The following is a 24,775-nucleotide window of genomic DNA, read 5'->3' as shown; positions in this document are numbered from 1 at the left end:
CTTTCCCTAGACACCTTTCCAGAAACCACTCCATAACCATATGTTCCAACATTTAATTCTTCACCGCGAGGCGAGGTGAAACGCGATCGGTCCGCGTCGAACAGACTAGCATCTCCTAACGGGAACGGCACCCGTTAAGCCGCGGTTACGGTTGACGGTCCCCGAGAACGGCATCGAGTTATGGTAATGCCTCATGCTGGCCGCGTAATCAACATGCGAAAAGGCTACTTAGTGACCGATCTGACGCGCCGCGCTTCCTCCACTCTGCGCCATTCTTGTTTCTAGGGTTTTAATTTAAAGAAAGTGGACTCGAGAAGCTGCGAAAAAGGCCTTTGGGAAAAATGCCACTGCCAGAGGTCGACGAGTGGAAGGAACGGAACTGCGAACAGGTGAAGAAGAGGAAGAACTATGTTGCGAATGGTCGAAGAATGGAATAAATGACAGTTCGAGTGGTCGAAAAGGGTTAACCCTTTCGGTACGGAGGAGCTTGCCGCGGTTATACATTCGTGGTACGAGGAAGTTTTCCACAAGAGTGGTTGCACTGGAAGTCGCGAAAACGTGTTTTGCGGTTTTCATAGAAATCTCGAGCGTGATTGGCACTAAACTTTTCATTCGGATCGCGACAGTCATCGGTGACGTTTCGCGGATGCTGCCAATAGGCGACGGTAGTACCCAGAGAACGTTTCATTGCCTACTGAACTACCTGTGAGTTTGTTGTATAGCAACCGTATATTTATTATAAAATTATAAATTACACGCGTCTTATATCCTAATTGTTCACTCTCACCCCTCTCATACCAAACTGAAACTCCTCGTAACACATTGACTCAGATCCATAGCAACTGCACGACACCACGCATTCTAGATCTTCCACTCGCACTTCCAAAAAACATACATATCTACATTCGTGCCATTACTCGACCTCACACACTTGCATTCGCACTAATAAAACCAAATCCACATTATCAACCCAGTGAAAATGACTGGTCCCAGAATTTTCCTTTTCTCAATCACCGAACACATACACCTCTGCTTTAAGAATAAAATTGGTATCAACTCGTATTAAGAAAGAACTGTGATCAATATATTCACTCGTATTCATCGTACCGCTGAAATTACTATAATCTGTGCACGTTATAGTTAGGTACCCATTAAAGATCGGTAGTTCTAGTGTTAAACTAGGATATTCCTGAGATATTCACGAAGAAAAATTATTTAATCCTGTCCATGTAGATGTCACTAACACGACCATCGTAACTCGATCAAATAGCCAGTGACCCAATATTGGATCAGACTGGAGAACAATCTAATTATTCTTTATTAACCCTTTGCGCTCGACGATTTTTTGGCTATATAAGAGTACAAGTTGAGAAATTTTTTGCCATAAAGCTGACGATATTTTTCGAGCAATAAATAAGAAATCGTATAATAATTGACACGTAGAATTATTTGATTTCGACACCTCACGCACTGTTACGTTATTTTGAATTTGATATCTTAATTAATATCGAGCTTCGAAATTTTATCAAATGGCGACTGAAGGGTGCCTCTCGAGTGCGAAGGGTTAATATCTCGAAAATGGATAAACCGTAGAAACTAAAATTTTAGATATAGTATCTTACTGATCCCAATCTAGAAAATAGAAATGTTCCAAATTTCATTGAATCGAAATTCCAAATTTGAATCGGAAATTAAGGATGGCGAAGATCGAAAATATAGAATCGTCATTGATGATTTCATTCCTTCTACGACTATGTCAGAAATAGGAATAGTTTATTCGCGCTGTGAAACGAATTTCACGTCTTGTAGATTTGTTGGAAGGTAAAGAACGGAGCTGCTCTCTCACGAGGATGATATGCAAATGCGACAGTAGCGTAGGCGACAGACACTTGGAAGGTTTGGGGAGAAGGAATCTGTCGTCGACCTGGATAGCTTAATCGATAGAAGCGTTAGTAGCTCGGGGAAACATGGTCCGGGTACAGAAGACGTTTGTCTAGTACAAGCCTAACTCCTTATGGCACTTCGTGTCACACGAATCGAAGGACAGGGTTTGAAAAAGAAATTAAAAATTCTATTTTCGGAATTTTCGGAATTTTAATGAAATTTCTTAACAATTTCCTATCTTTCGTGATTAATTATGAAACCGATAAAAATGCTTGGAAAAATCAGTTATTACGATTTGTTTTTTAAAGATCCGTTGCTGATGTTTAATAAAGATGAAGGAAAATTATTTTTCGCCTTCGAATTTTAAATATTTTCAACCCTGAAGTTCAAAATTTGGATTAAGCGAGTCTCCGGTCTCGAGGTAAGAAAAGACGAACTTTGGTAATTTTTTCCGAAGCAACCATAAGAGCTATCAATGCAGATTTTTCTGTCATTTATTGGTACGCATTTTGGGAGTACTCCAAATTTTTTTCAACAAAAAATAATAACGGTTATGAAAATGATCGAAATATACGTATATACCTACTTATTCGAAATAGACAAATTAGGAAGCATACTATTTAAAGAGAATATAACTATGCTCTCAGTTATAGGATATAAAAAGTCTCGAAATTTTTAAAAATGGCGGTACTTTAAAGATGAAAGACCTGTATTCTTTAATTTTCTGTTACTTAAACCTTAACCGAAAAGAAAAAAAAGAAAAAAGATGGTAAATCGGTATTAAATTTCGTCTTTCGTAATGTGAGACGATAATCAGCGACGTAATATACGAGTGCAATTTTATTCTACGTAATCTAGCACGGAGTCGAGATATGATACGTAATGTAAAAGTATAGGTTGTTACAAATTTTTACGAAAAATGAGTAAATTTGTTTATCCGGCATACCGATCGCTATATCCTTTCTCTTCTCAACGTGTTTGTCCATGTGTTGCTGAATAAGAAGGCAGGGCCTACCGATCGAATTCGGATGATAGGAATTCGAGTGAAAGGGTAATTTATGGCAGTTAATATTCAGGACGAAATGATCAAAGTCGGAGATAGCCTTGAAATTTTGTGAAGCGAACTGCTATTTCTCCTCTTAACTTATTTTTGAAATTTTTCTACCTTCATTTCCAATAAGATTAATAATTTATTACTGTTGTAAAAAATTTGGAAACTAGAAAATCGGTTTCCAAATTTTTTAATTCACTATTGCTCGATGGAGTAAAGAGGTATCTAAATATGCGAAATATATTTATTACAATACCTACATGGTATCGGATACTAATTTACTTTTATAATTCTGCTACTTTCATTTTTAATAAAATTGATAAATTATTATTTTTTTAATATCTATAATAATTTATCGCCTTTAATATTTTTTAATTCACTATTGCTCGATGGATTAAACGGTATTTAAATATTTCGATTATATTTATTACTGTAACTACATCGGATCCTACAGGATACGTAATTCAAAGTTTGTACAAAGGTACACGAACGACGACAACCTTGTAATTATAAATAATTTATTCTAATGGAATGTGAGTAGTGAGGGGTAAGTCCGAGGCAAAAAAGATACTCTGCCTTTCCGAGTAGAGGCACACGATTTGAAAGAGCAATTACTCTGGAATTATAAGGACCTTGCCACCAGGTTTTAATCGTGCTTTTAATTACTCTATCCTGCCCTACCATTTTCTCCTTTTCGTCCCTTTCGAATTAAATGTCCCCTTCTCGAGAAAAGAGCGATATTTTATAATAACACACAGGGTCATAAATCATCCTACAAATTTAACTAATAAACCTTCTCGTTAGAATTTGAAAAATTTCAAAACCCAATCTAATCTCGTACAACCATCAATTTAGCTTAAAATATTCGCCTGGAAAATAAAGACACATTTTACAGCGACATTCCTGTCACGATACACTCGATTCTTCAACAGCGAAACAAAGTATAACGAAACGAATTGAAATCGAAGTATAATGAATCGAATTGCGAGTTACCGTGCGAATATGTTTGGTACACGTGTGCCAGTGTTTCTATAAATTTTGGTGTATCGTGATTACTTGGTGCAAAGTGTAAGAGGTGGATGTATGTTTTCCTATTGGTTGTACATGCCTGTAAAGGGTGTATCGGTTTAGCGTCTTTTGGGACCACTGAGACCATCGTCTAATGGCGTTTCATAGTCCTTTGCTGGGCTCTGACGCAGGTAATGCCCAGGTAACACAAGTGTCCAGTCCACGAGTCACGGTAATAAATAAATAAACTGGTAATAAACAAATGAACCAATTTCCAACTCAACTTGAAAGAATTTGTAAACCTTGGGACCGAACACTATCAAAACCCACGTGTCGAAAGCAATGCACCGAAAGCTCAAATTCTGCACAAATTCTGCCAACGATAATACCTCCTTTATCGATTAAGATACTCGAAGCATTCTAAAACCATATAGTCCCTAAACCAGTTATTTCACCACTCGAATTGATCGAAACGCTGAGAGATAGAGGCAAGAAAGGGACTGAGGAGGAAGGCGCAGTTATGGCAGAAGCTATGGCAACACCCCGATCGCTAGGGCTGGCATAAAACAGGCGGTCAATTAGATACTCTGCATCCAATTACCCGAATCCCCTGGATTACCAAGGCGGAGTTTCCGTGGCGAACGAGGATTCAATTTACGACGGATCCCTTAACCTGCCTCTGGCTAATAGAAGACCGTGCATCTCATCCCGCGATCGGACGTACTTGATTAGCGGCGTCTTTACGACGGAAGAACCGCGAGAATCGGCGGCCGAGCAGTGGTCACCCGGTTGATTGCGAAAGGTCAATCGCGATGTCAACGATTTACTCCCGTCTCGCCGGCCAATCTCATGGGGGATTAAGACGGTGTTCACGCGCGGCCACGGGTCCAGGAATTTATTCAACGTCTCACGGAGAATTTCATCTGCTGCCCGAGGTTTTATGTTTCACGCGTTTATATCGCGATCCGGGGTGTTTATGATTCGCGCTGCGGATTCTCAACTTTCTTTTTCCTCTCGGCATTGCAACCGATTCCGTGCGGAGGTCGTCGTATCCGCTCGACTCCGCTCGACGGTGGCTTCGTTCGAGACATGTCAAGATTCTACGAGAACGGCTTAACAGTACTCTGCGTTGCATGAAACAAGTCATCTGAGAAACTTGTAGGACCGAATTCCCACCAGCCCAACCATTCTAACATCGTGACAGAAGTAGAGTAAAACGCTTCCCTTATTGGTAGAACTGATCCCTTCCTATTAGCCCGGCCATAGAACACCGTGTGACAAAGAAAGCGAACGAAGCAACGAGACAAAGTGAGACAGACGCAAAAAATAGATGCAAGAGCGTAGACTCATCCCAAAGCGTAGTAGTGCTTCCAATTCATTGCAAGTTAACTCTGGGATAACGTTTCTTTCGCGGATATCTTACGCATATGTTAACGTATCGCGTTACCGAACTTGAAGATAGTAGTTTTGGGAATGTCATAGAAGAGTGGGTATTACTAACGAGAGTATAGACGGAGCAAGTGGAATACCCCTCTTGCCCCGCAACCGAACGAGATGACTTCTTTCCTGCAACGCAGACTACCGATACCTAAGTATAGTGCACGCAATGGATGTTAACCCTTTACGGTCGCATGTCTACTCTCAGCCACCAAAGCTTTCTTACCGTTCCGGTCGTATGTCTGCTCTCAGCCGCCACAGCAAGGAACCATACTAATTTTATACCGTATTCATCCATGTATCGGTTTACACTTTCTCTGGACGAACCTGAATGTTTAAAGAACCTATTCGAGAACCAATACGGTACTCCTGTCAATTGGAGATGACAAAACCCAGTCAAAACAAAAGCTGTCATCCCACGCTCGTCATACAAGACGCCGTGGCGAGTTAGGCGCCTCTTGAGCGTAAAAAAATCGACAAGGTTCGAAGATACTTTGCAGCATTCCAAATAATATTTTACTAATTGTGTTTAACTGTAATTAGGAATTTCCCTACACTCATTCTCAAACTCGCTGACCTGTACACCACCTCAATCATCACCCGATTTAATCCTTAATAAAGACTCGTAATCCTTCATAGACAAACAGACAATTGACTCGACAATTGACAAGCTATAAAATATAATTTTTACATAAAAACATTACATTAAAAGACATTATTGTGTAAATATATATCTAAAGTTCACAGAAGAATTAATAAATCTTGTTTATCCTTAGTAATCTTACATGTTATGTATCACTGCTCTTTCAACGGAAATTAATTCTGACCAGTATGACACCCAAGTCCAAATTTAATACGACCACAAAGGAGTAGTAAGGTTAAGGGTGAACACGAAGGAACCCTTGGGCTCGTCTAGTCGGTGACGTGCTGTTTAGCAACCTAGGGTTTGGACTGAATGTTTAGAGTGTCGTCTGAAGTGCGCGTGTAAGAACGAGTGACCGCGTGCAAGGGTCGGATGAAAGAGATATTCAGAGATAGACTGTATGGAATGCAAGTGAAGAGCGAAAGGCGCCGAAATGCGTGATTCAGGAAAAAAGCTTGAGTATGAAAGAAGACAGAGTGCAAGGTTTAAACGAGGGTGCAAAGATTGTCCTGGGACAGTCCTGTTGGTGAAAGTGCGATACGAGGTTTGAAAGAAAGTCGAGTCGGTGATACTTCGAAGAGTTGACGTGCAGATTTGAAGTGTGGATTTCGTAATTAGTTTAATCTTTTAGTTTGTATCTTTACTCTTAAGTCTCTTTATAAAAGAAGAGGCTATAAAAGTAATTATAACCTTAAGTAAGATATAAAAGAGGATACGTAATTGCGATCCTATTTGAACGAAAACCGGTATAATTCTTTTGCCAAAGGCAGCTGTATACTTTCAGCAATCGCGAAAACCAAATGTCTGAAACAGGTCATTTTGACCACCATAGTAGATCTAGTATTAAACAGGTAGCGAGATTTACACTGATAATCGAAACCAATATGGTTGTTGATCACAGTTGCTCGTTTACATAGTACGAAAGGTTTCCAAAATTATTAACGCGTGCTTTTACTTATTCGTGATAATAAAAATTCGCAAAAGAGGGTTCGATTTACGCTCCGTTTTACCGTCTTGAACGCTGGTAAAAGATACGTGAAACGAGAAACGTTTGCGTAATAATAAGCACCCGTAAATTAAAGGATAAACAAGAAACGATAGAAAACGATGTAATTGAAATAACTTACGTTTATTCATTCCACGGGTAGACGTTTCGGCAGCCTTAACCTCTTGCTCTACGACGGATGGTACGGATGGCACGTGCCACGATCAACAACAAGGTCGGTCACGCGCGAGTCGTTTCATACGAACGCGTCGAAGTACAACACGGAACTGAGGCAGGAAGTCTTCGACGAAAATTAACCATGAGCCTGGCCCGTGTGTTTACACTGAATTCCATCTACAAACCACGCCTCCCGCCGTAATACTCGCGTTTAGACCGATTTCCTCACGAGTCTCACACGATATCGTATGCGAACGGGTTAAGACGACTTAACTCACTAGCGCCACCACGGCTCGTATCTCCGACGAACGTTTATCGTAAGTATCGTATACACCGTCGAATTTTCTTCGTGCTACACGTGTCATACTGTTTTCGCAATATTATTCTCCCGTTTCCCAAAATGCAGAATACTGAACTTAATAAAAATGAGATCGATTGTTAGTATAATAACGAGTCCACTAGTAAGCCCAGGACGAAACGCATCCCTTCTACCTGCTACCATATCCTAGCATGACGGCTATCAGGAACCGTAGGAACCACAAGACTTCATACACAACCGCCATGGGGTTTGATCTGACTCCCACAAAATGCAGGAATTGTTCACGAAAATCATTTTGTCGATATTCAAATCTGAACTCTCTTTTTTAAAAAAGAACCGTGATATCTGTATCGGTCTATACAATCAGCATTTGCGCGAAATATGATCCAGACGAACAATAGAGAATTAAAAGGCGAAAATGGAAAAAGAGGCAACGAAGAAATGGCCTCGTTTCAGAGAGCTTCTAAGTCATGCAACACTTCCGGACGTTTAATGCTACTCTTAAAGAGAGTCTAATGCTCGCAGGCACTCTACCAATGCGATTAATAATTAATTAACACTGTGGCCAAGCTACCACACGGCCTGCAGAGCTACAAAAACACCGGCAACGGACTCTTTACCGTCTTTAATCCGCCAATAAAAAGGGTTAATACGAGTCGATTACGCTAACGACCCGACATCTTCAATCGGCCGCTAATATAATTACACGGCGGCGATAAAAATGCGGCAAAAAGCCTGGAAGAGGGAAGTCCCTCGTTGAATCCTGATCCCGATGCGCGCGAGCAGGGAAAGAAAATGGCTTCCCGTTAGAAACGCCATTAACGCGATTCATATCGCGCAGCGCACAGCAGCGTTATGTGCACTGTAAACACCGTGGAATGATAAACAATGATTAAGCGCATAATAACTGTCAGTCCCTGGCGAGGAACGTTGCTAGGGACCTGGTGGAGATCAAGGAAGTGCAGACACGCACGTGAACCCTCGTCGAGTGTCCGCTGATGCATGCGTGCGTTTCGTGCCAACAACGGAGCACCGGAGAACCCTTTTATAGATCTTAAAGTCCTACCCACACGTGGACGGAATAGAAACTCGTTCCTCCGTCGTGGAACTCGCTGATTTGCATAACGAAAAATTCCTACTTCCGCGTCGCGAATATATCGCGAATATGGAGGACTGGTATTCCTCTCGTTATACTAAATGGTATATTGTACGTCAATGATCCGCTATTCTGTCCATGTGTGAGTGAGCTTTAAGTCGAGTCGTGGAGGTGTTACAGATTCCTGTCCGTACCTTTATCCACCGATCCTTTAAAAATCGGTAAGTGGACAGCGAAAGTTCCAATTTTCCAAACATAATTTAATAAAATTTCCCATTTTCAATTTGGAAAAGTAATTTTTTTCTACGTAATATTTTGGGGGCTTTCTCCTGGGTATGTACTTCGTCTTTTGAAGATTCGTGGTCTGAATTTCAAGGGTTGGCATACAAGATGTCCGTATTTACCGAGATAATTCATGTATTAATGAAGTAAATAAATAAAACGAATAAATAGGAAATAAGTATAGCGAATGATAACGGTAAATAAATAGTAGGTGATTAAATACGCGATGAAAAGTAAATAATTAAATAGGTAATAAAAGGTACTGAAAGCGAATAAATAGGAAATAATACGATAAAGTAAGTCAATTCGTTTAATTAAACTGAAGTAAATAATTGGCGTGGTAATAAAATAGATAAAGGTTGCGAAGGTAATTACGGTGGAGTTTAAAGAATCGGAAGAAACCATAAAATTCGAATGGAATTCCACGGATAATTACCAAGGACAATGAATGATCTACCAGTCTGTTCCACCAATTAAAATACATTTTAGACCTAGGACAAGTAAGTTTCATATCAAATATCGCAATTAACGCGTTTTTAATTATGCGAAAAATTCGAAGAAATTTTAATTTTACTGTCTGATCGTGATGCTTGTCCTGTTTTCGTGAGAATTTTAGGAGAACCCTGTCTTGATGGTTTTATAAGTTTTGTCTATCTACTGATTGGATGGTGTGAAATGTAAGTGGTGTTTGTGTGTCTTCCTACTGGTAGTGAGTAATATTGGGGGTGTGTGATAGCTCCGACGTCTTTTTGTGGTGGTGTTTTAAGGGTGATATATTGGTCCTTGCTAAGGTTTACCCAAGTGGTGACTAGGTGACGACGAGTGTATACGAATCAAGGGACGCTGGCAGTAAGTACATAAATCAATCTTCCACTAACCTGGGACGTGCGGTCCTAGAGCCGCGACAAATTATAATAATGAACGATAGTTATTTCTTTTTACCCATAATCCCAATACGCGCGATACCACTCGCGAATAAGTGCTATATTTGGTAATCCAAGCTAAGAAACGAATGCTGACATGTCCTTTGCGACGACAGCCCACGATAAGCAAGGAAAGATAAATAAGGAAGACTCCAAACTCCAATATGAATCAGCAGATGACCACAGTTCCCAATTCCAAGACGCAACCCTGTGACGACAGTTAATACGAATCACCACCCGATGACCAAACCTCCGAACTCCACGATACAACCCCTTCCAAGCCACCTAGCATAAGATAGCAAGAATATATATATCCCAAAATCTAAATAAAGTCAGTTCTTCTCAAATTCTGAATACGTGTCACTTCTCTTGCGATATACGTACTGTTGGATGACTAACGATTCGTTGGCCCTTAGTCACTAGAAGGACCTGGCTGATAAACGCAAACCAATTTCAAAGTCCAAAAACAATTGACTCATTCCCGCTTTCACTAAGGGCCAATGGTCATTTTCACCCCCCAAGAAACTAACATTATGTAAGCATCCACAAAATTTGCGAAAGGACAGTTTCAGTACAATTTTCAGTTCAGTAGTCAGTTCAGTCAGTTGCAGTTTCAATTTCTGTTTTGTTTTTTTTCCTCTCCGCCGACTTGTATTTTTCCAACCTAGCCTTGTTGCTAGAACCCGTGTTGTATATTGAAATCCGGGTTCCAACAGTACTCTACGGATAGTATCTCGTATAGAGGCATAGTTATTCTTATTTTTCGCCGTTGCAAATTAGTCCCGTGGCACAGACATGTCCTTCGTGGTATCATAGAGGAGTGACCTCTCTCCACGATCTAGCTCTCATCTCGATACCCGAGCCTAGTCTCTAAACATCCGCATCCGCCCATGGTCCTGGAATCTCGCCGATCTCTTCCTAGAATTCGGACCATGAACCTATCCCTCGCCAAAAGACGAACAGCGAGTGGAACACGAATCGATGAAACTCGTGCACACCGAGGAAGATAGCGCCCCCGTCAAACCCTCGATCATCCGTCATCTGCGGAATAAATCGTGGAGTGTTGTCAGAAGCTCGACACTGTTCCACGGTATTTAGACGGTGCTTGTCGGCATAAAAATCGGCTTTCATAGCGACTGCACCTCGACCAAAACAACAGCCCCTGTTCCGTTCAACGGATCCGCGGAGAGAGAAGTTTTATCACCGGCGAGAAAACCAGTTCCACAGCATCTGCTCGAATGCAACGCTGCCGCGGTAAACTGATACAGATTTATCTCGACCGATGCTCCTACTATTATTCGTATTACGCGGCTGACACTCGGTCTGATAACGAGGTAATTGGCGACTGCTCGGCGCTGCAGATTAGAATCGACGTTGCCGGGACTCTGGCACCGAGTCCTTTTCAAATTCACCAAATCATTGTTCCACGCGTGGCGCGGGCCGGATGATCGTGCATTTATGCGACCCTGCTCCTCGCATAATCACGATTACCGGCTTTTCAACTTTTATGCGACCGGTGACGGCCATTGTTGTCAACGGGAAATCAAATGTCGGGTATTAAGCGATGCGGATGAGAGATAAAGCGATAAAATTCCGAGGGACGCGTAGGATAGTTCCAAGAATTTCTTTCGCGCGATATTTCCTTAACGCGATGGTAATAATACTGTCAAATCGTTAACGTATCCTATCTTTGATGAAAAATTCATAATGTATCTATTTTATGCTGGAAAATTCCCGTTGGCTATCGCGAGAGATGTACTACGACGCCATGATGCTTTCGTTATTTCCTCGTTGGAGATAAACGAGAATTAAAAGTATTTCTTTGATTTTGACTTTACACTTTGTACCTTCACGCGTGAAGAATTACAGTGGTTTTATATAATTTCGCGTTATCGCGATTGACCGAAAATTTTCTGCCAGGGGTAGTATATGCGAATATTTATTTCGCGAAAAATCGAAATTGCATAGGTATAGTTTAGAAAAATTTGGTAAATATATGCTGGCGTAATACATTTCTCGCTGGCGTGGCCTCGATTATGGCAACGACTTCGATAGTTTCGATCGGCAGCTTTTGATAATATTCAGTGCATGCCAGTGACTCCGATTCACGTAGATTATATACCGATTTTTAATCCTTTCTACGTTCACGACGAGTATATTCGTTATGAAAAATTGACAATAATTTAACAATAATTTGAAAATAATTTGAAGAATGATATAGGGACTAATTACCAAATTCAACGTACTCGTAATTTTAACGAATTTTAGAATAATATCAACGAATCTATATTTTCATTTTGTATTTCCTTATAACTCTGTTCCCGTCAAGTACACTCGTTGCTTAAAAATAATGGATCACGCGTATAGACTTTCGAAATTAAACGAGACAAACATTAACACCTGTCACGTACCTGCACACAGACAAACGCGTCAAATCCACCAAACGTCACGAATATACACAAACCAATTCCAAAAAGAAATCCCTAAAAACATTTGCTCCCAAAATTCGATTCATGTCTGCAAAAAATAACCCAAACATGAATCTACCAAGATTTCTTTAGAATAAAACTATAACTACCTATATTACGATTAATACAATTGGTATACAGTCCGGTTGACGATAGAAACTAACCGAGGAAAACTAAAGAAAAAGTGGTGCCAATATCCGATATCCGATATCCTGCAACGTAACGTGTCACTCGCTATGGCTCTTGGACAAGTAGCACACCTGGTACTTCTCCTCCATCCTTGTCCTCCCATAGAAACAATAGTATAAAACAAACGGAAGATCCAGCAAACCCCGATGAATCCACTCGATACTCGAATCAGGAACTCTCTACGTGCCAGAGTGTACGCCACTGCGTGACGACGCGTTCCTCTTCGTCCACTGTTATCAAAATGGGTTAGCCTGATAGCGAAGTGGAGCAAGCACCTGGCAAGTAGCACGGACAGATGGACCCCGGCGATAACCGGCCAATTGACAATTGTCCCGGCGGACAGTGGCGATTTATCGCGCTGATAACGAAATAATTGACAACCGTTGGTCCCTGCTGGCAGATTTACGGTAGCGCATGCGAGCGCATAATGCGACGAACCCCTGGCGGTATAAAGATCCCTTTTGCTGGATAACGCAGCCGCATGCCGGATTAAGGACTCCAGGAACCGCGTACGAAAGGTTCCGCGTGAGGTCGGAACCAGTTCCAACGCGTATCCGTTTAGACGGATCTAGCAGTGCCATAATGCAGATTCATCTTCTCCGGAGGACTCTCGCCACCCCTTCGAGCTCGGACTCTTGATAACAGCGTAATTGACAAGCGGTTAGATCGTGCAATTACGCCTCGTTACACGCGATTTCTTCGCCAAGGGTGCCCGGTAAAGGATGGGTACCGTGCGTCGAGAGTCTATTTCCGTTTCCTTTTATTCCGCGTCGGGGTTGCTTCAGCAAGATCGATGGGAGCCTGACTGTGTCGATTTCAGGTGTTAGTTCGGCCAGGCCTTCCTTTTCGTCGTGTTCTCGAGAAAATCATCGCGCATTCGTCTGGTACCGATCTTCGAGTCTTTTAGCTGTCATTACGCAGCGATTATTTATTTTTAGCGATATTCCTAGATGAAAAATAGGAGCTGAAGTTGCTCCTTTCGAGGGCAATTGCGGATTGGATAGGTATGTAATAGGAATTTTCTCCAAAGCACTAAAATTTCGGGACTCTTACCCGTCTATCGCGTAATCGGGGTAGCAATTGACAAATAGGACCATAGAATCGTGAGTCGGAAGTGTACGGTAAAATTTTCGTCGATTTTACGTGGACTCGAGGCAATCGCATGATCCCTGATAACCCCGATCTCGTTACCAATCTCGGAGTCGAGTCGTTGGAGCATTTCGAGCAATACTCGAAACGAAGGCTACACGCAAACGCGGCGTGCATTTCCACGAGATTCCGCGAGACTAGCCCTGATTCAGGCGTAAAGTAATTTATCGCGGCTTCTAAGAGGCCGCCGATTTACGGCCAAAAAGAGAATCAACGTCAGGAGTTGCCAGCAGCTCCGCCATTATCTCACGTACGCCGTAAGATGGCCGCGTTCACCCCGCGGGATTTCCAGTCTGATAAGTGGTTATCGTCTTTGAAAATGATCCTGCTTTGAATATATGTGTACGTGCACGCGTGTACGTACTCTCGCGGATATATTTGGAGAGTCTGAATAGACGTACTGGGTGGGTCAATAATCGTGTCTCCCGGAGGTGTGTTCTCGCGTTAACCTGTTCGATGAGAAACGGTACTCGTTTCGTGGGATATACCGTAGGTCACGGAAGTGCTCGTGTGTTTTTCCATTGCTTTTGAAATTTTCTTCATTTACAGTGACGAATGAACTTTCGATCGGTACAAATTTGCTGGTGAAATGAAAATTGGGTATAATAATAGAATAAGGAATTATAGAGCGAATCGGTGTAGAGAATTAACATCGCGAAAGTATTTCTATTTGCAGGAATTTTTCGTGGAATATACGATGGGGCACGGAAGTGTTCGTGCGTCATTCCATTGGCTTTTAAGTTTTCTTCATTTACAGTGACGAATGAGCTTTCGATTAGTAAAAATTTGGTACCAAAATGGAAATTTGGTATAATGGTAGAACAAGGAATTAAAGCGAATCAGTGCACAAAGATAATATTGCGAAAGTATTTTTCCCGTGTGAAAATAGAAATATTTATGTTATATTTTAATTAACGCCTGTGAATATGTATTAACGCGTATAATTGCGGCAAAAGAATGGAAATGGTTCGAGGTGGGCTAGAAAGGGTACTTGCACGGCTCGCTGTAGTAGCAGAGTGCATATGCATATGCACAAAGGGTTTCAAGCTTCTACAAGTTACTTCCTGGAGAGAAAGGTTTAGCGAACACAAATTTAGCCGGTTATTCCGACGAAGAACGTGGCGATGTTATTTACGTCTACTTAGGTGTACTTCGAGATTTCTACAAGCTTCTACGCTTCGTATCGTATTAACTTCTCCCTCAAAGAATTTACCGAGCCTACGTGCTCGTTTCTTTAAAATTTTTCCAACCTCTCGAACGACCTAATATACGCGATATATTTTCAACACCCAAAAACCCCCTTCTGAAATCTATTCTTTGTCCCAAAAATACGATTTTGCACATGACACATTTAGGAGCCTAGTTACCGTATAGTCTAGCTGATAAGAAGCTTCTGAAATCTATTCTTTGTCACAAAAACACGATTTTGTACAACGGAATATATTTAGGTGCCCAATTACCGTATAGCCTAGCTGACAAGAAGCTTCTAAAATTTATTCTTTGCCCCAAAAATAAGATTTTGCACATAACACATTTAGCAGCCTAATTACTGTGTAGTCTAGCTGACAAGAAGCTTCTGATATTTAATCTTCGTCCCAAAAATACGATTTCATACAAAAGGACACAGTTTTGGAAACTAATCACCGTACCTTATAACTGACAAGAAGCTTCTTAAATTTATTCTTTGTCCCAAAAATACGATTTTGTACATGGAACATTTAGGAGCCTAGTTACCGTATACTTTAGCTGATAAGAAGCTTCTGAAATCTATTCTTTGTCTCAAAAACACGATTTTGTACAACAGAATATATTTAGGTGCCCAATTACCGTATAGCCTAGCTGACAAGAAGCTTCTAAAATTTATTCTTTGTCCCAAAAATACGATTTCGTACAACACGACACAGTTTTGGAACTTAATTACCATATCTTATAGCCGACAAGAAACTTCTGAAATTTATTCTTTGCCCCAAAAACACAATTTCGAACAACACGATACAGTTTTGGAACCTAATTACCATATCTTATAGCTGACAAGAAGCTTCTTAAATTTATTCTTTGCCCCAAAAACACGATTTTGTAGATACATTTTTGGACCGTAATTACCTAACAGTCCAGCTGACGAGAAGCTCCCCCTAGCACGCAGAGCTCAGGCGTTACCTTCTTTCCCTCGAAACACGCGAATTCAAATTGCTCTTACCTTCGAACCTTCCCACGACCGATCTTCCATCGCCACCGTACTCCCTTCTCGCAATTTAATTCGCAGAGGGTTCGCGAGGGATTGTACGCATCGAGCATGACAACAGTTTCCAAGCCCGCTCTCTCATTCGGTTTTTGCAATCCGGCTGGGAGTGCATCCCAGGGAAGCCAGGCTCTATTAGCCTGCCTGTTTATTTGCAATAAAGTAAGCACAGCTGAATATAGATGGATGTATACATATTGCGATATTAAAAGAGACGAGCGCACGGGGGAGAGGCAGAGAACGAGAGAGAGGCAAGGAGAGTTTGTTCACCTCTATCGCGCAAGTAGCCAGCTGCGGCTATGCTCGGCGCATAACATCTTTGCATACGATGCACAGCCTAGTCGCAGCTCCAGGCTGCAGACTCGCTCATCCTCATTCCACGTCGGTCACGCTGCAGGAACAGATATTTTTTTCTCCGCTTCCTGCTCGTATAAATTCACGCAAAATTCCTCCCCTTAGCTCCTCGCCGCCATCCTTGCAAAAAGCTCGAAACTGGCTAACAGGATACGCGAGATCAAGTAGTAGAGACGGGCTGCTTGGATCTCGGTGTGTGGATCGAGATTGATCAAGGTTGATCGAAATCTGACGAAATTGAGACGTGAGATTTTTCGTTATTTTCGTTGTTATTAGAATTTCGAAGGTTTCAGTCGATTCGGGTTTCAATGGAACGATTTTTGGAGCAATGTGTTATATATTGGAGAGAAAAATTCGGGTTTACCTGAATTAAGAAAGAAAATTTTATTTGACGTAATAATAATTATCCTTCTTTAACACGTTCACTGCCATGGTGGTCATCGATGACCGGCGCTTGTTAAATTTAAATAATTTAACAAATTTTTTAAATTTATATTTGTTTTATTCTAACCAATTTTGGAATGTTTGAACAACGTAAATAAATAGAGAACTTTGAACAGAAGATATTAATAATTTGCACCATTTGTTATTTTATATTGTTTCATAATTCATCATTATATCCTATGAATAATGGAAGTTTTATCCTGGCCCCCTGAGCGTATCCTATAAAATGTGCGTGGCAGTCAAAGTGCTAATCGGTTAGGAGATACCCTAGAGATGTTGATTTTTCATACGTTTTTCGAAATTTGGAAACAAGCTATCGTTAATAGCTCAAAGATAATACGACTGTTCGGTATTTTATCAAACAGGGTCTCGATAGTAATTATGTTGTCTCTCATTTTCTTCTTATCTCGTTACGTAGAATCACTCTTTCAACTTCCTCCCATTTATCACCAAACACCCCGTGGGTACAACTCGTGTTAATTATCCTTGAACCGTAACCCAAGCCATAAGAGTACGAGAGTATACCACTCAATATCTCTCTACGAACTAACCCCTGGCTATCCATTATAAAAAATTAATCCATTAATTTTACGATACACTTTTGCAATAAGAAGCTTCTCGAAACGAAGAATATCCCAAATAAATATTAAAAAAATATTTTAATTTATTTGTACACTCTTCCACCTTTTTCGTTGTTGCTAGAAGAAAGATTAGTAACTCTATTCTCAAATTTCTTCATCCGTTAAATAATATTTTCGCAGACCTCGTTAGGCACAGAATTAATCTATATACCTACGAAGATTGACTTTTCAGGTTACACGACACCTTACACCAGTTGCTGCTGCGGGACTGGCCTTCAACAGCATGCACAGTTACACGCTACATGCTCGACATACCTAATAACACATTTCGCTTAATCAGACATGTCGCGATTATGAATTACTGCGAACGATAATTAACCGGTAAGTTAGGGATCCTACGTATTGCTTTTCGTTTATCTATCACCACTCGTATCCACTCATTTGTGATTATGATAGTATGAAAGATAGTGTGAAAGTTAGCTACCCAATTCTGACTAATGCTTATGGCACTCAAAGCTTGTAAAATTGGCAACGTCTTCGTTAAAAAAGGTACCCCGAATTTATGACAAAGGGAATTAACAAAGAATTATGTCATTATGGTAAAATTTGTTTTATTAAATTAAGTCCACGAGTATCTCGAAAAGTATTAAAAACGTGATACTTCGATCACTTGACGATTACTTCAAGATAGAAATTCGGACTCTGTCAGAGGAGGTACTAAGGAAAAATTGATTTCTGTGTCAATCACGATCCACTGGCAATTGGCAATGCTAATAAATTATTCGCCAAATTCTGCCACACGAAAATCCTTGACGAAAAGCTTTAGCCAAGCTCAATAATACTCATTAGCCACTTTCTCTTTAACAATAAATGCAAGTTTAAATTACTTGTTCGTCCCACTTTCACTTCCTATCAAACCGATTTAATATCCCTTTTATGCCTATATTATACCACATTGCATCTCAAAACTTACTTGGGGATTTTAAATAAATAATTTCGTCCTATTATACTTAGCCAAAAATTGTTATACGCTGCAGTTGTCCTTCAATTTATCGAGGGTGCCGCGAATGAAGATCGCGAAAATGAAGTCTATCTGTAATAGGGTTAGGTGAAACTATAATCATTTGCTATGCAGGTCTTCATTTTTCCTTCACAAACAGTCGATTGTTCATAAATTTTTGACGAGATGAGGTTTGCCCGAATTGCAATTGGATGAGAAAGTAACGTAGGGCAGTATGCATTTAGGAAATCACCTATTTATTCTTTAACACTTTGACACTTTGACGATTTCTTCTGTGATGCCACGGTGGTCATTGGTGACCGGAGCGCTTGAACTACTTGAACCGCATTGAACAACATTGAATGAAAATTGACAGTTAGTACATTTCGAATATAATCGCCAATTAGAAGATACTTTGAAATAAAAGGTGCCCCATTGAACGATTAAAAATTTTTATCAGAACATGTACGAGTTGGTAAGATTATGCGAGCTCCGGTGACCGATAACAAATCGAAGCGGCGATCCGCTTGATCCTCGATGAATTAACAAAAGAGGCCCATCTTTAACCATTTGCATCGGGGCTCTACTTAAGCTGCCGTGTTCAGGCATCAGCGACGTTCAACTGACGACTAGTCTGTCATTTCATATTCAGCAACTGGTAATGGAAAGAGTCAGCTCGCGGATTATTCCGCGCTCGGTGATAGGCGACAGTCGTGGCTCGCGGATTATTCCGCGCTCGGTGATAGGCGACAGCCGTGGCTCGCGGAATATTCCGCGCTCGGTGATAGGCGACAGTCGTGGCTCGCGGAATATTCCGCGCTTGGATGCAAATGAGTCTTCTGAGTGGATTGTCGAAAGAATATCTCCTGGAACCGTTCAGCCAGGTTCTTATAGGCCCTATGACGACCCATTGTGTCACTCAGTCCTGCTTCGAAAATTGATAAGCTTGATAGTTCCTCGAGGCAAACATAGATCCCGATACAGGGTGACGCCATCCAAATAAAGACTCCTCTCACAGATGAAAAAAATATTGGAACAAGTCTCGCATCTAACGGTGCGCTCTCGTATCGTTCTGAGCGAAACATGTGATTTCGGTGTGACAGTGAAAGGGTTAATTGGTCGACGCGAGAGCGAACAGTGGCAAAAGACTACCGTGAAATCAACAATATAGATTTTTACTGATCGATGCTGTTGCTCTTTTGTTTCTTCAACAGGCGGCATAAATTAAGATGGCGGATAAAAACTAGCGTGTAAATTGTGCTCCTAATTTACCGGGTATATCGATCGAGGGAGCGGTGTATATGGTGTCTCATGGGGTAGATTTACATAGTTAAAAAGGCTTCTCCGAGACAGCCGCGAATCCGCGAGATCGACGTGGCCGATCTCCGATAGGATTAACCGATACCAAAATGTCAACTTCGTTAACAACGGTCCCGGGATACGGTTTCCCCCATATAAAGAGCAGAGAAATCTGGGCCAGTGGTTGGTGTAAAATAACACACCGTGTCGCGGAGGCAAGGTGAAATACGCGTTAGCTTAATTGGATAAAAGTGCGACGCGAGTCTGCGGTATCGACGCGGTCGCAGAGTTTTTCCGCGACGGCCATCGCGATTTCTCCTCGATCGAATGGCAGTCGGAAGATCGATAACGTGATTACGCGTCGGAGAAAAATCTGCTCGCGAGCTGCCAGCTTCTTTCGCTTCTGGAATAATCGCGAAAAGGCTATCCCTCGTATAACACGCTTTTTACCGATACACTTTCACGGCTAATTATCGCGCTTGCGATGCCATGTACGCCGCGGAGCACGCGGCTTCTTTCTCCGTCTCGTCGCGCACTTTCACCCCGTGAATCGTCACTTGGCTAAAGCAGCGCTAATAAATTCCGATCGGCTCGATCGTTTCGCCAAACCAGTCGTTCGTTCAGCGGGAAAAATACAAATTAATTCCTTCCATTTCCTACACCGGACACAGACTCGTTTTCAATCGTGTCCCCAAGGCCGTAACGACTGCCGTCTCCCTCAATTGCCAATGAGAAATATCGCGACTGGATTTTTAGTATTCTTCGATCAGACATTAGGTGCTCGCGAGAAATTGGACTGGAGATAGTTGGATTAGAAGAGTTAACAAAAGGCTTGAACAGCTTATTTTAGATAGTTGAATATTTATTTATTTATTTATTTATGTTAGAAATTAGTTACGCCTATGCAACGATGGTGCAGGCCAATACCAACCTTTTGGACCTCAAGATGCTATGCAGGCATCAAGGGTTCGGTTTCTTGGGGTTTAACCCTTTGCACTCGAGTGGCGCCTATCAGTCACCATTTAATCAAATTCTAAAGATGGATATTAACCACTTGCGCCGGAAAAACGTGTCACGCACGTCGTAATGCTTTTGTCACAGAATCGCCAACGACGTGGTATACACGTTGTTAGGCAATTGTTACAGAAACACTGGACCGTTCTGGCACACGCGTCTGTGAATTCCTTGCCACCGCAAGTGGTTAATTAATATATCAAATTTACAATTAGCCAACGATGCGTGGAATACCGAAGTAAATTAATTCTACGTCTTAATTTGCATTCGATTTCTTATTTACCGTGTTAGAAATATCGTCGAATTTAAGGCAGAAAGTCTTCGAATTACTATTTTCCTGTACCGAAAAGATCGCCGAGTGCGAAGGATTAAAAGGACCTGCTGTCTCTGCCTGCTCTCACTCTCAAACCCGGAACAGTGCAGATCACTTACGTATGTGGTGTAACTTACGTTAGTGGTGTATTAAAGACTCTAGTTTTTCTTTATATATTCGCATAAAGTGTATACACTTCGCTTACATTAAACTTTATACATCCAATTGCTGTACAACTGAACACGATTACTTCCCTGTACGCTAATCGTTTGGATTTCCTTCCCGAAATTCCCAACAATTTATTTATTTATTTATTTATTTATTGTAACTTACGGGTAAAGCCCTTTTTAGTGAAGTGATATAAAATATGCACACACCAAATAGGAAAAGCTATACAGCAGATAATAAAAGGTACAACACTATACACCAAGTTACATAGAAAAAATAAAATTCAGTAGAACAGGATTACGTAATAATAAATAATGACATATTGTTACGTGGTCTCTAACAGTTTCGATGGTCCCTAGCATTTCGTTTCGGAAACGGGCTTCCAGTCCGTTTACAAATAAATAAATAAATAATCTAATCGATATACCCGACGAACATCCCATAAATGTCAGAAACCAAAATTCCGAGCCCTTTCGAAACAAGCAACTACCTTTCCACCCCCGACATCCATCAACCAATGCTAATCTACGCTAGAGAGCCCAAGACACTCGACCCCGGCCACGATCCATCGCTACCAGCCTCTCTGCCTCGTTCTAATTCATCCTTATCTCGGCCCAAGGACCCAAACGTGTTCCCTTCTCCGGCCGAAATAAAAGGAAAGTAAAAATGAGAAAAGAAAAATAAAGAAAGGGGAACAGCAGAGAGCGAAAGGAAGGATGGAGCGAGAGGAAAAAGGAGGAGGACAGGGTGCTTACGATTCATCGTGCATGTTCCTCTCGGTCTCTCGCGGTCTCGCCACCCACAAGTCCGGCAATGGCGTGGGAGCAGAAGAGGTGCGAGCGGCCGTGGCATATCTCGAGTTTATTACACGAGCAGGCCCATCTAGCTGGTTAGAATGGCCGTATCGAAGACACGCGCGTCATTACGGGCCTGAAAGGGGAGGGTTTCTCGATGGAGCCTATTTTACGAGCCACGAATCGTCGCCTGGAATAAGTTCGGCCCGGTATCCGGCCGTATTACTCAACGTCTTATGGGCTCCGTGCGATGGGGGCTCGTAAATCTCGCGGAATGATTGAGCTGGCTGCTCGCCAGCGTGAATCGGATATGCCTATTGCTATCGGGGGATGCAACTCGCAGAAATATGACCGTCTAAGTGCTGGTTGCTCCAAGATTCTGCGATTTTGGAAAGACGAACATAGCTCTCGCGAGCAGGATAGTGTGACGACAGCCCACGATAAGTAAGGAAAGATAAGGAAGACTCCAAACTCCAGCATGAACCAGCAGATGACCACAGTTCCAAATTCCAAGACGCAACCCTGTGACGACAGCCAACACGAATCACCAGCCGATGACCAAACCTCCAAACTCCACGATACAACCCCTTCCAAACCACCTAGCATAAAATAGCAAGAATATATATAAGAACACCAAGATAACGAAAACGCGCAAAGACGCACTCTTTTAAAACTCTCTTTCCAACACCAAGCGACTCACGCTTGTGCTGGTCACAACCGATTTCTAAGGACTCTGTTTTGGTTGTCAAGGACCACGCTTTTATGCTTTCCTTAACCTACGCTTCACCTCTCCGTAGAGGAGTCGCGCAACTTAATTTTGTTATATAGAATAACTTTTCGATTTGCTTCTAGAAGATATCGATCGGTTTACAATTTGTTTTTCTTGGCAATAGCCGATTCGCGATTTCTTTTGGTATCTCAAAACTTAAATAAAGTTAGTTTTGCTCCAACTCTATATACGTTCACTTCTCTTACGTTATACCTACTCTACGGATAGTATCTCGTATAGAGGCCTAGTTTATTCTTCATCGTTGCAAGTTAGTCCCGTGACAATAGCGTGTTGGCAGTGAAAACGAATGAATGGTCGGTTTTGAATTGTTCTCGCGATACGCGGACAAGTTTCCTTTTATTTTATGCAAATTCGTTCTTTTTTTCCTTTGAGGGGCGAGGGAGTGCAAAGGAATATTTTTTTCTCGCGAAATCTTTGGAGTAAACCGGGTAATTCTTCGAAAAATATTGTTTTCTTAACCTTTTGCACTCGAGAGGCTTCAGTCGCCATTTGATAAAATTTCGAAGATCGATGTTCGAAATCAAATAAATCTACGTGTTAATTATTATACGATTTCTTATTTACTGCTTTAAAAAATATCGTCGGTTTTATAGCAGAAAATCTTTGAGCTTCTACTCTTCTTTAGCCAAAAAATCGTCGAATGCAAAGGGCTAACAGGGTCCACGTCACGTTAATTTTTGTGAGAAATTAAATAATTCTAAATCCTGGCTAAGTGGTTTCATCCTGCTCTCTTCAATTATTATTATTTACGAATTTAATTATTATTAAAATCGGTATGGGCAGAGTTTGAGGATTTTACGAGATTTTAGATATATATTTCTTTGATAAACTTAATTTTTCTTCAAATCGGATTAATCTGTTTTGTAAAAGATGGCAATTTTCTCGTCACACAGTGTCCGCGATAAGGTGATCTTTGTTGGAATGAAAAATATGCTATGTTCTAGCTTGCTGATTTTGTCCTGCTCTCTCCTAATATTCTTATTTACGAATTACTTACGGAATTAAAATAATTTCGTTTGGAAAAATTTTTCCCGATAACGGAGAAAAATATTTTGCTTTTAATTTGCAGTGTATCGACGCCATTGCTAGATTCGCTTTATGGATCGGGGTTCCGTGAAATCGAGTTCTCTTATGATCAACGCGCCGACTAATTTACTTCGTAAATGAAAAGACTAGGAGACACACACGCACGAACACTTTCATTCTGACTGCGTAATCGCTTGAGTACCGTGACATTAGATAAATTTTTGCGATTAGAACGTTTGCGCAAGCTTCTCCGTAGAAAAAAGGAGAAATCGTATCAACCACGATGCATTTATTTATTTACAAAAAGAGCACGTCTGTAATTGGTTTCTTCGTTATTATGAAGAAAAAGAATTTATTCGATCATTTTTTAGTTAATAACATATTATTATCGCGAGGAATTCTTTTATTTGTTAGTAGAGTACGTGGTCTAAATCATTCACGAAATTTCTTCACGTATTTGCATAAGTGCATAGTGCTATTAAATTATTTTTAATACAAAAAAAATTAAAAAATATGATTTTAAAGCAAGAAAATTTATTTAATAATTTTTACGTTAATAATATATTAATATTGCCACGAATTTTTTTATTTGCTAATACAGCATGCGATTTTCATTATTCACAAAATTTGTTAACGTATATATATATATAAGTGCATAATGCTATTAAATTATTTTTAATACAAACAAAATTAATGAAATCCAATTTTACAGCGAAAAAGTTTATTTAATAAATTTTTACGTTAACAATATGCCGATATTAATATAACGTGTCGAAAAATTGCGCGAAATAAGTATTTACGTAGATATAGTTATCAATGATATATATTCTCTGTCCACGGAAAAGCACTAAAGTGAACGTATGCTTCCACATGTCAGGATGGCCGAGCGGTCTAAGGCGCCAGACTCAAGGTTCTCACCTTCTCGGTTCGAAACTGAGTTTCAGGGCGTTCTGGTCCTCTCTGAGGGCGTGGGTTCGAATCCCACTTCTGACAAATTCTTTTGCCTTTTGCGCAATGCGATAACGAATATTGAAATGCAACTGCAACTCGATAATTGTCGATACTTTTGCACTAAACTCCGTTCGAACGCGGCGCCCGGCGCACTCCGAACAGTCGTCGGTTCGATTCCCGCTGCTGCCAAT

The 24,775-nt window shown here is 40.9% G+C and overlaps 1 protein-coding gene and 1 non-coding gene across 2 annotated transcripts in view; one reads left to right on the top strand and one right to left on the bottom strand.

The window, feature by feature from the left end:
• dgo (ankyrin repeat domain containing protein 6 diego) overlaps positions 1-24,775 on the bottom strand; it is a 198,157-nt gene that overhangs the window by 57,174 nt on the left and 116,208 nt on the right. The gene's annotated exons all lie outside the window — the stretch shown is intronic.
• TRNAL-CAA (transfer RNA leucine (anticodon CAA)) lies at positions 24,506-24,626 on the top strand. The gene is made up of 2 exons: positions 24,506-24,543; positions 24,582-24,626. It is a non-coding gene; the product is annotated as a tRNA-Leu (tRNA).

Source organism: Eufriesea mexicana, unplaced genomic scaffold (assembly GCF_001483705.2).
Source record: "Eufriesea mexicana isolate 0111107269 unplaced genomic scaffold, ASM148370v2 scaffold492, whole genome shotgun sequence".
NCBI classification, from domain to species: domain Eukaryota; kingdom Metazoa; phylum Arthropoda; class Insecta; order Hymenoptera; family Apidae; genus Eufriesea; species Eufriesea mexicana.
The sequence above is the reverse complement of the archived record's forward strand: the minus strand, read 5'-3'. Positions and strand labels throughout refer to the sequence as shown.